Source organism: Falco biarmicus, chromosome 3, assembly GCF_023638135.1.
Source record: "Falco biarmicus isolate bFalBia1 chromosome 3, bFalBia1.pri, whole genome shotgun sequence".
Taxonomy (NCBI): Eukaryota; Metazoa; Chordata; class Aves; order Falconiformes; family Falconidae; genus Falco; species Falco biarmicus.
In genome coordinates this window covers 51,741,099-51,755,073 of record NC_079290.1, presented here as the reverse complement: position 1 = coordinate 51,755,073, position 13,975 = coordinate 51,741,099, and positions in this window count along the sequence as shown.

Sequence of the window (13,975 nt, the reverse complement as noted above, 5' to 3'; positions counted from 1 at the left end):
CCGTTTAGTGACCACGTTCCAGGATATAAAGCAATGCAAAAGTGGCTTTAAGAAAAGTGATCCTGGTACCTTAACTTTTGGATGCTTACAAATCTCCAAGGTACCTCTGAGGCACGTCCATTGCTGCTAAAGCCTGAGGGATTCACCTGAACCAGCATGTTTGCTGATATAATTTTGGTTTCTCTCTTCCAAGAAGGAAAAGACCATCTGAAAAAAACAGCCCATTAGATAATGCTGGAAGGCTCTGAAACAGAAAAAAATGCTTAGTGAGGAACCTCGGTAGTGACAGCAGTACGCCTGAAAGGTGAAGGATTGCATGAATATTTGTATTTATGACCACTAGCTTATAGAGAACAATGCTGCCTTAGCAAAGTCCTCACTTTGTTTAACACATACAGAACTTTGCAGCATTAAGCTCTGTATATTTTCATACATTTTGGATTGAACTTTGCATAATGGTTCTTACGAAAGAAAGTAAAACTGGAGCTCTTTGTACTTCCCATAGCCATTTTTTGAACCAGAGGTGTACTTTGTTTTCTGGAATTGATATTCCCATTCAAACAAATATGTGATAAAAAATGTGTTCATGTGTGAAAAAGCCATATGCAGTGTTGAAATTCTGTCCAACTTGTTATACAGATACTACATGCTAGAGAAATTATGACTCAGTAGGGGAATTTTACTCATCATGTAATGTGCTGAACTTTATAAGCAACACCTCGCCTTCACTGCTCTTAGTACTGCCAGAGGCCAGGGAGGTAGAGATGTGCATGGCAATACACAGGGTAGCTTAGGAACCTATTCTACTGTTTCTGCTGTGGTTTGAGGTTTTTTGGGTGGGTTTCTTTGTGGTGTGGGGGGTTTTGGGGTGTGTGTGTTTGGTTTTTTTTTTAAGATACATACTCTTTATGTAAGATCAATTACTGCTGTGCTACTTCCAGCCTCTGATAGGAAGGAAAAAGCCATTTTGGCCTTTGTCTCCAAATCTGCAATTCTCCCTGCTCTGTAATCACCCACTCAATTGTACTTAGCATGGGCAGAAAGCTACCTGTTGGCATATTAGTGATGTTCTATTTTGTGCATTCATTTTGCTGATTAATCAGAGGAAACAGAAAAAACATAGGCTAGACCAAAACTTGTCCATCATATATTAGCTTACGCTGGCTGGCCCAATTGTTCACCTTACTTTTTTCTATTGTCTTTATTGACACATCTGAATTCATGAAAGAGTTGATTCCTTAGCCCATCACTTGATACAGGCCTCTGAGAATGAATTAGAATACAATAAATTAATCTGTAGATGCAGTATCCCTAGAAAACAAACAGCAAGTTTGCAAATGTACTGCAGGAAGTAATCGTGGTGAGTTGAAGGGAAACTATATCACTTCTGTTCTCAAAACCTTCCCAAAGCACAGGTTCAACACAAGAAGTTCTCTCATCAGCCCATTTTAAAGGGTGAGCTTGAAATAAAGGATAACTACAGGTGAAAGACCTTTCCAGATATTGCTCTGTCTGTATTGCTCTAGTATTGCTGAGTCTCCTGGCCATGGTAGGTACCATTCCCAAACAGGAAAGAAGACACATCCAAAAAGACCATGTGGAGTGTTGTAGAAAAATCCCAGTATCTTAAATTCTGCCTGGGGAACAAAACAATGGCCACAGATCTTTGAGTACACGTTAAGGGGGTTGCTGCATTTTTTGCTCCATGTCTGAGTTTAAACATACACTTTAGTGTATCTAGAGAAGCAGCTATGTGCCTCCCTTCTTCAAAGAAGTCCATTTCTCTGTTGCACACAACTCTGCCAGATCAGCCCCATTTCAGATGGAGCATAACTATGCTTAGGATCTCTAGGCTCATGCTGGGGCTCGACATGTATGTTTATTGTACTGGGGTCTCATCCATACAAGTAAAGGTTCTCTTAAAAAAAAAGGTAATCAAAAGTAATGGTGAATAATTTGCTAAATGTAAATTTTCAATCCCAGGGTGTGAATCAAAGGATCAATGCACCGTATCTGCTGCAGGATTTCTCAAAGTAAAGCTGTGTTGCCTCTGTATTGGCAGAGGTGTGGTGGGGACTGAAGCAGCGTTCTCTGCCGGGGTCCACCATGAGGGACTGGTGGCCAACAGAGAGAGGTTTGGAGAAGGGCTACAAGAGAGGAAGGGATGTCTTTCAGAGAGAGGCTTGAGTAGATCCATCTATTTAGCTTAACAAAGACAAGGTTAAGGGTTCGTTATAATTTATAAATTTCCCATCTCCCTGTAGAAGTAGCATAGAAGAGTAGAAATTTGATAATATATGGCATTTCAGTCGAGTGGAAAAAAGTCTGACAAGAACCAGTGAAATTTGAAACTGGACATATTTTAACATGGAAGGTAATTAATTATTAGAACAATTTACAAAGGGTTGTAATGGATTCTCCATCACTAGACATTTTGAAGTTGAAAATGATTGATTTTCTCAGAGAAACGCTCTTGTTCCTACAGGAGTTAATTCAAGAAAGTCCAGTAACCTGTGTAATACTGGGGAAAAAATAATGATTGTAAATCGGCTTTCCAGCTTTGTTATCTATACACTTGTACCAAATTGCTAATGCATAGCTGCCTGTGTCCTGTACTCTCCTACTGCAACTAGTAAGTATGATTCAAACATTTTTCCATTTATTCACATTTGCTTGGGAAATTTACAGTGAAAGACTGCAACATAAACTACAAACTTGCTGTTCAGGTGAGACCTTCTGTCTGGCATATGGATTCAAAGATTTTAAGGCTGGTGAACTCCTAATCATCATCTATCCTGAGTACATCCAGCACAGAGCATCACCATTCCTCTACTACTTGAGGAGCTGACATCTAATTGACGGCAAATGTTTCCAAAAGGCATGTGAGTTACAGTTCGCCAAGGGAGTGCAGGGGGAAGCAGGATGCCCCACTCCTTATCCCTCTCAGTGGAATGTGAGCTCCTGATTTTTCCAGGCTCTTTTGTAAATTACACCCCAGACCAAATTTAAAGAATTAGGTCCTGCTGCTGCTGAAGCCAGCAGACACCTTGACTTGGATTTCAGTGAATTCCACTGGATGAGCTAAAATGATGCTGCATTTGCCACACTGAAAATATCCAAATCACATCAGTTAATAATCCTCTGTGGATTTTGTTATGCAGAACTAAATGTAAAGTAAGACACCACTGGACCTCTCTGAACAGGACCTCTCTGTTCCTGATCACCATTCACTGAGGTGTATGAAATAAGGAAAGGTCTACTTTAAAATAGACAGAGAATTTTTTGTTTCAATACTTGTCAAAGATTTTCCCAGCTACTGCATCGAACTGTACTGTCTAAATCCAGCAGATTGTCTGTCTCTGAGCAGAGCTCAATGCAAGTGTTACTTGACCTAGAAAATTACTGCTCCCAAGGAAAAGGAGAACCCTTCTGATGTTTTGGTAGTAAGTCATGGAGACCAACTATACAGAGAACTGCAAATAAATATTACTTCAAAGTGTAGCTCTGGGCAGTTCTGTATAGTTCATCTGAAGCCATTACAACATACACAGCTATATAAAAGAGTCAAGATAGAGGAGGGAGGGTCTTTTATTACAGCTGGAAAAATTAATGTAACAGTTGTTCTAATCAAAGAGGTTAGTTACTTCTTCCTGCTAACTTTGTGTCTTTGAACTGCCACAGCTACAACGCTACCACTCATTCTCCATAAACAGTATTGTTAATAGAACTGATTTTACATACAGCACAGAATACTTGAGAAACAAACCAAAACCAATGATCATACACAGTAAAATATGCACTTTAAAGCATAGGTGAGAAAACCAATTGTTAGATATTCTCACTGGTTTGTTTGTTGTTTGTTTGTTAGCAAAATGAAATGACAAATTTGTTTCTAAAAATAATGCCCTTTCCCCCCACATTAGGTCTGGATAGAAACAGCAATAAAAATAATTAAAAGAATCAGCAGGTTGAACTATTCATGTGAGTTACTTACTTCACAGAATGTATACTTCTATGAATTTTATCCATGATCGAGTTGTGTTTATTTGCTGTAATCATGCGCCATCTCTTTCTGAAGGATCAACTCATAACTCATGATAAACATTCATATCAAGGTTAACAAAGACAATTTAAAAAAAAAGTACTTAATTTTAACCAAACAGAAGGTAAGGGAAGAAGAGTTAGAGACAGCATGTTACAGTTTTTTTCTGCACAGGTTAGGTGGCAGCAGCACTGTAACAGAAAACAAAACTATTCCCCTCTCCCACCTTCCTTTCTGAAGACCAAAACACTCACTCTTTTACTAAATGACCGTAATGTAGAGCTACACTTGGACTAGCATGCTAAACACCTGAATGAGACTCAGCTTGCAGAGGGTATGAATGATTCAGATATGAGTGATCTGACTGCCGCTGATGTGCATTAACAGCAGAGATTAGTCAGTCAGCTCTATGTGAGTGTTCAGGTGGCAAAATGAGCAATAAGTGGCAATATATTGTAAAGCATTAGAGATTTTTGGAGGATGAGGGAAAAGGAGGGGAAATTGCTGCTATCTGCAGTGCAATTTAACAGGTTACAGCAACTTTGGAAGAATAAAAATGCACTCAGAACCTCACTTATTTGCAATATTGGGTCAATTAGGTGATTATAGAGTGAGCCCAGATCAGGGTGCTATTTGGGCAGTTCCTGCTTTGGACCTGACATCCTATGTAATTTAGCTCAGGACATCTACAATGACCTGATTTTTCTATTTCCTCAGCTGAATTTGTTTTATAGCAATCACTAAATATTTAGTCAGAAATTTTGCTAATAGCAAGGAACAATCGTCCCTTTGAGAAGGGTGCTCAATGCTGTGAGTGCAGTCTGGACGTTGAAGATAAACTCACTCAGAACCCTGCAGTGAGTGGAAAAAACCCATCGATGCAGGCCAATACTGACAGATCCCTGCTAGGCTGGACTCTGGCACTGCTAACACTTAACTGCCTCATATTTAACTTTTTAAAACAGCTTTTTATGTTGGAATTTTGCAATCAACCCCCCAACCCCAGAAGCTTGCTCAGTTTCTAATGTGAATCACTGTTGCTAGACAAACCTACACTTTAGGCTTATTGATACCATGTGAGAAGTGCACTGGGCATCAGGGATTTGCCTATTCTGAGACCTCCACCCCCACTATTGTACCTGCTTTGGGAACTGGATTGCTGCTAGCAAATATGGGTAAAAATCATTTATTGTTCAGTGAAATTTCTCAGGGGAATGCTATGCCTAGCTGCTTTACACAAGCTCTGAAAAAAGCATTTTGAAATTACACAGCAATAAGATGTAAAAATCACCACGTTTAGTTTGCACCTTGAGCCTACGCACAGGGCCAAATCTAAGGGCATGTCTACCAGGTGGTCCCTGAGGCATCAGGATGGCTGAGGCTGCCTGCTCTTAGCAGCAGCTTCTAAGAGCCCACAGTAGGATAAATGACTCTGTGTCCCTATCATGAGGTTTTTGACAGGGGATCCATCATGGAATAATATGGGACATCTTTTCCAGATTTCTCAATAAATGACATTACCAAATATATTGGCATGTACTCTTTGAAGATCTTGCTGTAAAGGAGGGAGGTTTTAATGAGCAGGCAGCATAAAGTCAGGGCACTTTCTTCTGGGGTTTTGTATAATTGCTGCCAGCTTCAGCAAGAGATGGGTGTAAAGAGCCTGGTGCTGGAGAGCCACATGTTCGTCCCCTGCAGCTTCCCTGCTGAACAAGGCAGAGAGGCAGGGATGCACCTTCCCTGAGAGGGAGGCAGGTCACACACTGCTGCCCACAACCTGCTGGAAAACCTTCTGCAGAGCACGCAGGCGCTGCCGCTCCCTCCCCAAGGCTGGTGACATGTCATTCCCCATCCCAAGGCCGGTGAAGTGTTAACACAGCATTTCCAACCCAGAGATCAGGCCCTCCGGAGACCAGGCAAATCTGCGAAGATACAGGATAGCAGAGCAGAAGAGCAGAGGGGCAAGAAGAAATCTCTCCCGTAGTTCGCCGCTTTGCAGGGACAGAGGTGGGGCTGGGGGCGAAGCAGCAGGGGGATAGCGCCTGGCTGTTGCATGCTTCACCGTTCCTGTCCTTGTCCCACGTTCCCACTTTTTTCTACTTTTCAGTACACCTCCAAATATTTGTTTTGTGAATAACAACAAATATACAGTTATATTTATCTGCAGAAGTGTTTACTTTAGAAGCCCAAACTGAGAATGGAAAACTTCAAAAGCTTTAACTTGCCCATTTCTAAAGGTAACTATTTTCAAACAAATTACTTCCTTGAAAGAGACAGTTTCTTGGTGACAATAATGCTGTCATATAGGAGGGCATGTAGTTTTACAACTCAGGCACAAGTGGAAGCATTTCTTGTACTGCTCAAACCAAAATACTTTCATAGTTTTTAAGAAGGAAGAAGGCACTTTCCCATCTAACCCATTGTTCTGCCTAACACAGGTCACACAATTTCATCTGATTTCTTAGCAACCTGTGACTCTTAAAGTATGTGCTTAGGAAGATGGGAATTTTTCACACATCTAAAAAAATAATTCATTAGGTTACATGTGAGATGGGGCTTTCAGGTGGTGGGTTTAGCCTCTACCTGTAATCAGTCAGCTGTCTCCCAGCTGATGAGATAAGGCTAACAAGGAGCTTACTTAAGGGAGGCAGTCCCTGGAGCTGAAGAGCCTGGGTCATGTTAAGGATAAGGCTGTGTTATGTAAAATTGGGTGATTTGCCTGTTATCTAGGTGATGGTAAAGAGCTGGAAGGAGTCAGGTGGTAAGATTTGGCTTACCTATTATACCTGCCTTTGAATTATGCTTGTGATTGATTCAGTCCTTTCAGGAAGAGTCTCAGAAAGCATTGCCTGTATTCAGCTCAGCTAGCCAGTCTGCCAGCCTGCTCAAGGGAAGCAGAGGACTGAGGAGATGCTTGCTGAGTTCAGCTGATGTGAAGGTGGTTTTACTACAGTAAGCCTTGCTGACCTATGCGAGAGATTTGTTTGTGGTCTGTGTCCATTTTCTTTTAATGACTATAGATGTTATTTCATAGAGTATTTTATCTGTATTTTTGTCCTTAACTATGTTGCAACTGTAAACCCTAATAAGGAATGTGGAGAGTTTACCACCATGCAATGCAGAGCTCTGTGTAGTATGGGCAATGCCTAAAAGCAGAGCGTGTGTTAACCTCTTTTGTAGGAGTTCCTCCCTAGCTCACTAGTGGAGGCATCTGCACTGTCAGGGGCTTCAAATCTTGCTAGAACTTCCCTTAAAGCCTTGCAGTACCAGGTGCTGTACACAAATTGGTTTGGTAGCTTCCTCCAACCAAGTTCTTACCATCTGTCATTGCAATGCTCAAATGGGTCTCTTAATCTGGCAGCATGAATGCTCAAATCTATAGAGAGGCTTATGCAGACACACTCCCTCTTTGTAGTTCAGGCAAAGATCCAAAAAAAAAACAAACAACCAAACCAAAACCCAAAACAACCACCACCAAAAAAACCTTGGGTACTAGGGTGTAAATCAAGCAGAACTTAAAGGACACAAAACCACTCTGGCATCTTTTATTTGCCGTCAAAACCCTTCTGTGGTGTGTATGCTTTTAGTACTGTGGTTCTTTCTCATAGTTGAAGGTTAAACAACGCCTGGAGGCCGGCTCCCTTCCCCGAGAACGAGTGCCTGCGCTACACTAGATGGCACTGCTTAATACTCGCGTTCTCCTCTTGCCTCTGCTGCGTCCGCTCCCTGGATCTGGAGCATCCTGTACCTGCAGGTTCATCAGACGTTAACCAGTGCGCTGTGGTCGCTGGTGATGGGATCACCTGCAGGACAGGTATTCAGAGTAGTCATGTGGCAGGGCGGTAGGAACGGTCATCAGAAACGTACTGAGTTTGTCTCTTTAACCTAATAAATGGGTAAAGCAGGGCTTTTTAGAGATTGAACACTTAAGACTGAGTTCTGATGTTATCTTTAACTGTTGCTAGCATCCCCCATCTCCGTTATCTTTAACTGTTGCTAGCATCCCCCATCTCCTTTCTCTCATGACTGGAACAAAAGGCATTGATAGAATTGCTGCAGACATTAGTCATTTTACAAAGTGAGAAATCTGAGTGGTAATACAGCTGTTAGATACTGATCAATAAATATGGGGGGAGGATAAGCTATAGAGTAGCAAATCTCTGCTCTCATCAATAGCCTATAGATTTGGCAGTAAACAACCAGGCTTCTGCTTCCAGAATAGCATCCAGCTAATTCAACAGCTTGATTCTTGCAAGGACAGTCTGATCAAAATTTAGGAATGCTGTTGAAAAATCCCGTGTTGTGCCCTTCACTCGCTAATAGATAGCTGAATACATCTAAAACATAGATAAAAAAAAGCATAGAGGTCTCATGAGTATTTTATGTACTTTTGGAAATAATGAAATGTATGCTTACAAAAGTCAAACATCAAATTTCATGACTAGTGTATAGCTTTTGCAGAACTTCAAAATCTGTTGTAAAAGCAGTTATTAGTTGAAGTACTGTTCTCCTCCAAGAGTAAGGAGACAGCTAAGTGCTCTTAGCTGAAGTTAGATATTTGGAAATCAGCTGGGCCTAGAACGCTTAAAACCGGACTGAAGTTGTGTTGGAGCATGATGGATGTTTCTGAAGGTGGGTAAAGTTCTGGAAAAGGGCAAATGGGATAAGTCAGGAAAAAAATGGGAAAAGCAGAGGACTGTGGTAGCTGTAGATTGGCCAGCCTGATGCCAGCTCCTAGAAGGAACACCCATAAAAAGCCTGCTAAGTAACAGGGGGAATCGCAAAGGAGTAAGTAAAGAGCCTATGCTGGTTCCTTGTGGAGGTGTCAGGCTAGCTAGCGTATGTTCTCTAACACTGGAAGTGCCCTTTTAGCTGTGGTGAAGCATCAGAGGCATCTTGGCTGTTTCAACGCTGACCCGTTTGGTTCCTGACTTAGGCAATGGAAGTGGGAGTTAAACTTGAAGATGACTCGAGGTGGGAGTCACTGCAAGTGCACACAAGGGTTATGCAGAATTTAAAAGGTCTGGGAAAATGTATTAAAAAATACTGGATGAGATTCAATAAAGATTTGTTTGCAATACATTTGTTAGTTGATTATTCCTCCTTAATAGAGGATGAAAAATAAATGGTTAGGTAGCATTTTTTCAGAAAAGGGTCTTGGGAGTATAATAAACACAAATCATAACTGTGCTGTTGCCAACACTCCCCCTGAATCTCATAAGAGTGGGAGATACAGACAAATATAGACTGCAAGACACATGGAAAGATCCTTTTTCCACCCATCATTGATCAAGCCTCAGCTGGAGCACCGTGGCTGGTTTTGGATATACTTTAAGAACAATGTGGCACACTCAGAGCATCCAGAGAAGAATAACATGTTCTCCTTAGGAAAGAACATAGCCAACAAAGAAAAGATATATATTTTTTTTGAAGTTATCTAGACTAAGAAAGAAAGGTCTTGGAGTGGGAGAAAAGGAATGATCACAATTTTTGAGTACGTAGAGACTTTCAGGAAGAAAGGGGCTATCTCTTCAAATATGATGGATAAAAGCAATGGCTTTAAATTGGTGCAAGGAATATGAGTGATGACATGGGTAAAAGCACAGGTATAGTTAATCTTGCCTTGGAGCAGTGAGAAGGACTAGGTAGTCCCTTTCTGCCCTGTTTTTCTATTATGATATTTATTAGTAATTAATACTGACAATTTCATTTAAAACATACAGCTGTGAAACTCCAGATCCTGGGTGTGGTAAACTGACATTGCTGATGATTTATTTTGAAGACCTCAACTTTGAATTTTATTGGTGTCCAAACAGTGTTCTCCTTTGTTTTATGCCTAAACCCAAGCTAAATCGCCCATCTGAAATAAAAATCATGGATGTGGCTGTTCTTTCAAGATTTCCCCACAGAAATGTTACACATACTTCTTTTTTTATACTCATAACCCAGCTTACAAAATAAGGTGAAAGGAAGAGAAGTTCTGGAAATAATTAATAAGTAAATAATAATAGTTTGTATTTACATGTTGGTTTTTCTCAGTGGCTCAGTAAGTAGTAGGTATAGACTAAACTTGTTATTTAGCATGGCTACAAACCAGGCCCTACACTAGCTTTATAAGCAAAGGTATAACCTAAGCTTTCTGGCTTTTCAGGCTTGAGCCTGAACTTGAGAATTGGAGCCCCTGGGGGGGATCAACCTGGGTGGGGGAGAAATTGCTCTGTGCAGCTGAGGAGGTTCTCAAAGGGCAGTTGGGAACCATGTAGCTAACCTCAAGAATGAGAAACAGACTCTTTCTGAAGCCAGAACAACTTGGCTGTCCCAAAACCCCCATAAATCAGGAAATCAAGTATTATCACTAAGTTTAAGGTACTGCATATTCTCCTTGTGTTAGTCCACTGAAAATATTTAGGGACTTACAAGCTGGAAAAGGTTAGATAATCCTGGTATGGGATTGCTCTCTCCTGGAGAAACTGGCTGCTCGTGGCTTGGATGGGTGTACTCTATGCTGGGTAAAAAACTGGCTGAATGTCCAAGCCCAACAAGTGGTGGTGGATGGAGTCACGTCCAGCTGGGGACTGGTCACAAGTGGTGCTCCCTAGGGCTCAGTGCTGGGGCCAGTGCTGGTTAATATCTTTATCAACGATCTGGACGAGGGGATCAAGTGTCCCCTCAGCCAGTTTGCAGATGACACCAAGCCGAGGGGGAGTGTTGATCTGCTGGAGGGTGGGAAGGCCCTGCAGAGGGATCTGGGCAGGCTGGATCCATGGGCCGAGGCCAGTTGTACGAGGTTCAACCAGGCTCAGTGCTGGGCCCTGCCCTTGGGTCACACCAGCCCCACGCAGCGCTACAGGCTGGGGCAGGGGGCTGGGAAGTGCCTGGTGGGAAAGGGCCTGGGGGTGCTGGTGGACAGTCAGCTGAATGTGAGCCAGCAGTGTGCCCAGGGGCCAAGAAGGCCAACAGCATCCTGGCTTGTGTCAGAACCAGTGTGGCCAGCAGGACTGGGGCAGTGACCGTCCCCCTGCACTGGGCACTGGTGAGGCCGCACCTCGAACACTGTGTTCAGGTTTGGGCCCCTCACTGCGAGGGGGACACTGAGGGGCTGGAGCGTGTCCAGGGAAGGGCAGCGGGGCTGGTGAAGGGGCTGGAGCACAAGGCTTATGAGGAGCAGCTGAGGGAACTGGGGCTGTTTAGCCTGGAGAGGAGGAGGCTGAGGGAGACCCCATTGCTCTCTGCAGCTCCCTGACAGGAGGTTGTAGCCGGGTGGGGGTCGGTCTCTTCTCCCAGATAACAAGTGACAGGACAAGAGCAAATGGCCTCAGGCTGCAGCAGGGGAGGTTTGGATTGGATATTAGGAAAAATTTCTTCACCAAAAGCACTGCTAAGCATCAGAACAGGCTGCCCAGGGAAGTGGTTCAGTCACCATTCCTGGAGGTATTTAGATGTGGCCTGTAGATGTGGTGCTTAGGGATGTGGTGTAGTGGTGGACTCAGCAGTGCTGGGTTAATGGTTGGACTTAGGTAATCTTAAAGGTCTTTTCCAACCTAAACAATTCTATGGTTCTACTGCATGATGCAGCAAACAACTGTAGAGAGGAGTCATCTGATCTAGAAAGGTTTGTCAAAAAGGTATCACTGTGAGGTACTTAATTTTGTTAACATTAAAATGCAACAGAATTTGTCATATTTATTAATCATAACACGGCAAAGGAGATGAGGGAGATAGTTAAGTCTAGAAAAGTTTTCATCCTTTTGTTTTCAGCAAACAGAAAGACTCTTGTAATGCAGATTTTTCTCTGCATAAGATGTTGATTTTTTGAAAAATTAAGTCTCAGAGATGTGATTAAACTGAAGAAAAATTGGATATGGATATATTAATGTGTTTCATGAGGGTTTTGCAAACTAGAGATTTAGTAAGATGTATGAGTAGATACTTTAGGAGTCTTGTGTTAGAAAATGGGCTCATGTTCTTTTTCTGAAGCTTAGTTCTGTCAAATTTTTAAGTGTTGTGGAATATGTACCCAGCCTCAAATGCAGTACGGGAAAGAGTATTTTTCTTGATTAAGCATTGTTGAGAGATGACAGAAGCCTGCTAAACCTTAACTTGAAGCTCAGGTACAAGTAAATTTTAACTCTATGTGCAATAAGTTTTACAGGTGGATTTTAAAATGTATGTTTCAACATTAAGTACCATTTTACACAGTAAATCAAGACTTACTTATAACTGAGTTGTGTTTGAAGATGGTAGTAATGTACACTTGAAAGGAAACTATTCTAAGGAAATCATGTTACCCTAAAAAAGTAATTAAAAAAAATGTTTTGCTTTTTATGCTGTTGTCCTTGATTTCTATATAAAAAGATGACTGCAGTGTGGATAACAAGGAGGATGCAGTGGGCATCTCATGGGTTTTTCAGATAGGTCCTTCCTTTCCTCTGCTTACCTTGCCCCTTGCTTTTCATTGTCTTGGGCTCCCTTACATGACTCCTTGACTTGGTGTCAGCCACATTGGGGTAGTCCTGGGCCTGGACAAGGGGTGGACTAGGTGACGGGGCAGCCAGATGCTGGCCACTGCAAATGCCGAAGAGCCCTTGAGAATATAACCTTCCTGTTTCTCTCAATCCTGTTAGATGTTTACCTACTTAAATACTTCTTGAAAATCTCTCTTTAAATGGCTTACAGGTGTAAATCCCACTGGAAATCGATAGCAATTTTTTTTCCCTAAGTGATCAATATACTTTTTAAAATCCTACCCATAGCTGTCGCGCATGTACAGAGAGATAACACTTGCATGCCTGAGTATCTTATGGCCTATATTTACTATTATGAAACATCTATTTTTGCAAAGTTACTGCCATTCAAACTCACCAAGGTAACTGTGATGAAGAACAAATGCTGTTTTGATTGAAACTCAGTGGAAACAAACTCAAACAGAAATTTCATAGTTTTTTTCCCTGATATTATTGTGCTTTTGAAAAAGTGACTAGTTAAAGAACAACCTCCTGCTTACCCAGCAAAATGCTTGTTCCTGGTTGCATGGAAGCTGCTATGGAGCAATAAAGCACAAGCAGAAAGAAAGCACTAAATGCTGAGATGCTGCAAATAGGCAATGCTTATTGTTCCCAGTTCCTCAAATTCGTTTGCCATACACAATCAGAACACAAGCTGGATATAGAAGGTTTGTGATTCAATAATTTGAGCTCTCCTCTGAATTGGCATAAATAATGTGAAACACTTTTCCTGAAATCTACTTTAATGATGAAAATATTGCTGACTTTCAGTGCAAATATACATCTGATTTATTTACAACAATGCCCAAAGTTAATTTTGATTATTTCACTTTGTAGCTAATAAATGATCCTGGCTCAGTAATGAGGGTGTCTTATTCCTGTGCATTTCACATAAGCAGCAGGGATCACATGTTCATATAGAAAAATAAATTTTAAAGGTCTTTTAGCTACTTAAAAGAATAATTTTGAGAGAGCTGCTCGTAACAGCCAAAATTTTGTGGAGTATTTCCTACACAAAGACCTTAATACTTTCAGATTTCTGTGAGTTGTATGATTTACTTACGTATTTTTTGTACTGACGAATACTGTTTTCTGCCTTTGTTTTTTGGCTATAGGACTGTCAAGAAACACCTATGGGAAGTCAGTGTGGTTTAGATTTATTCCCCCCGCCTTACTGTCTTTCCTTATTCACTTCCAAAATGATTTTTGAGAAAGTGTAAACCCAAAATTCAAAGGTCAGTTAACAAAGCAAGTTATTTGTTTTAAATGACAAAGCCATAAACTGCGAAGCTAGCTACCTTTATAGATGAGGATGCTCCACAGCATGGAGACAATGCCAGTCTTGTCCCACAGACCTTCCTTCCGTGCTTCCTGAAAATTAAGGAGGAGAGAAGAGTTAAAGCAGGATTTCACAACTATTCCCTAAAGG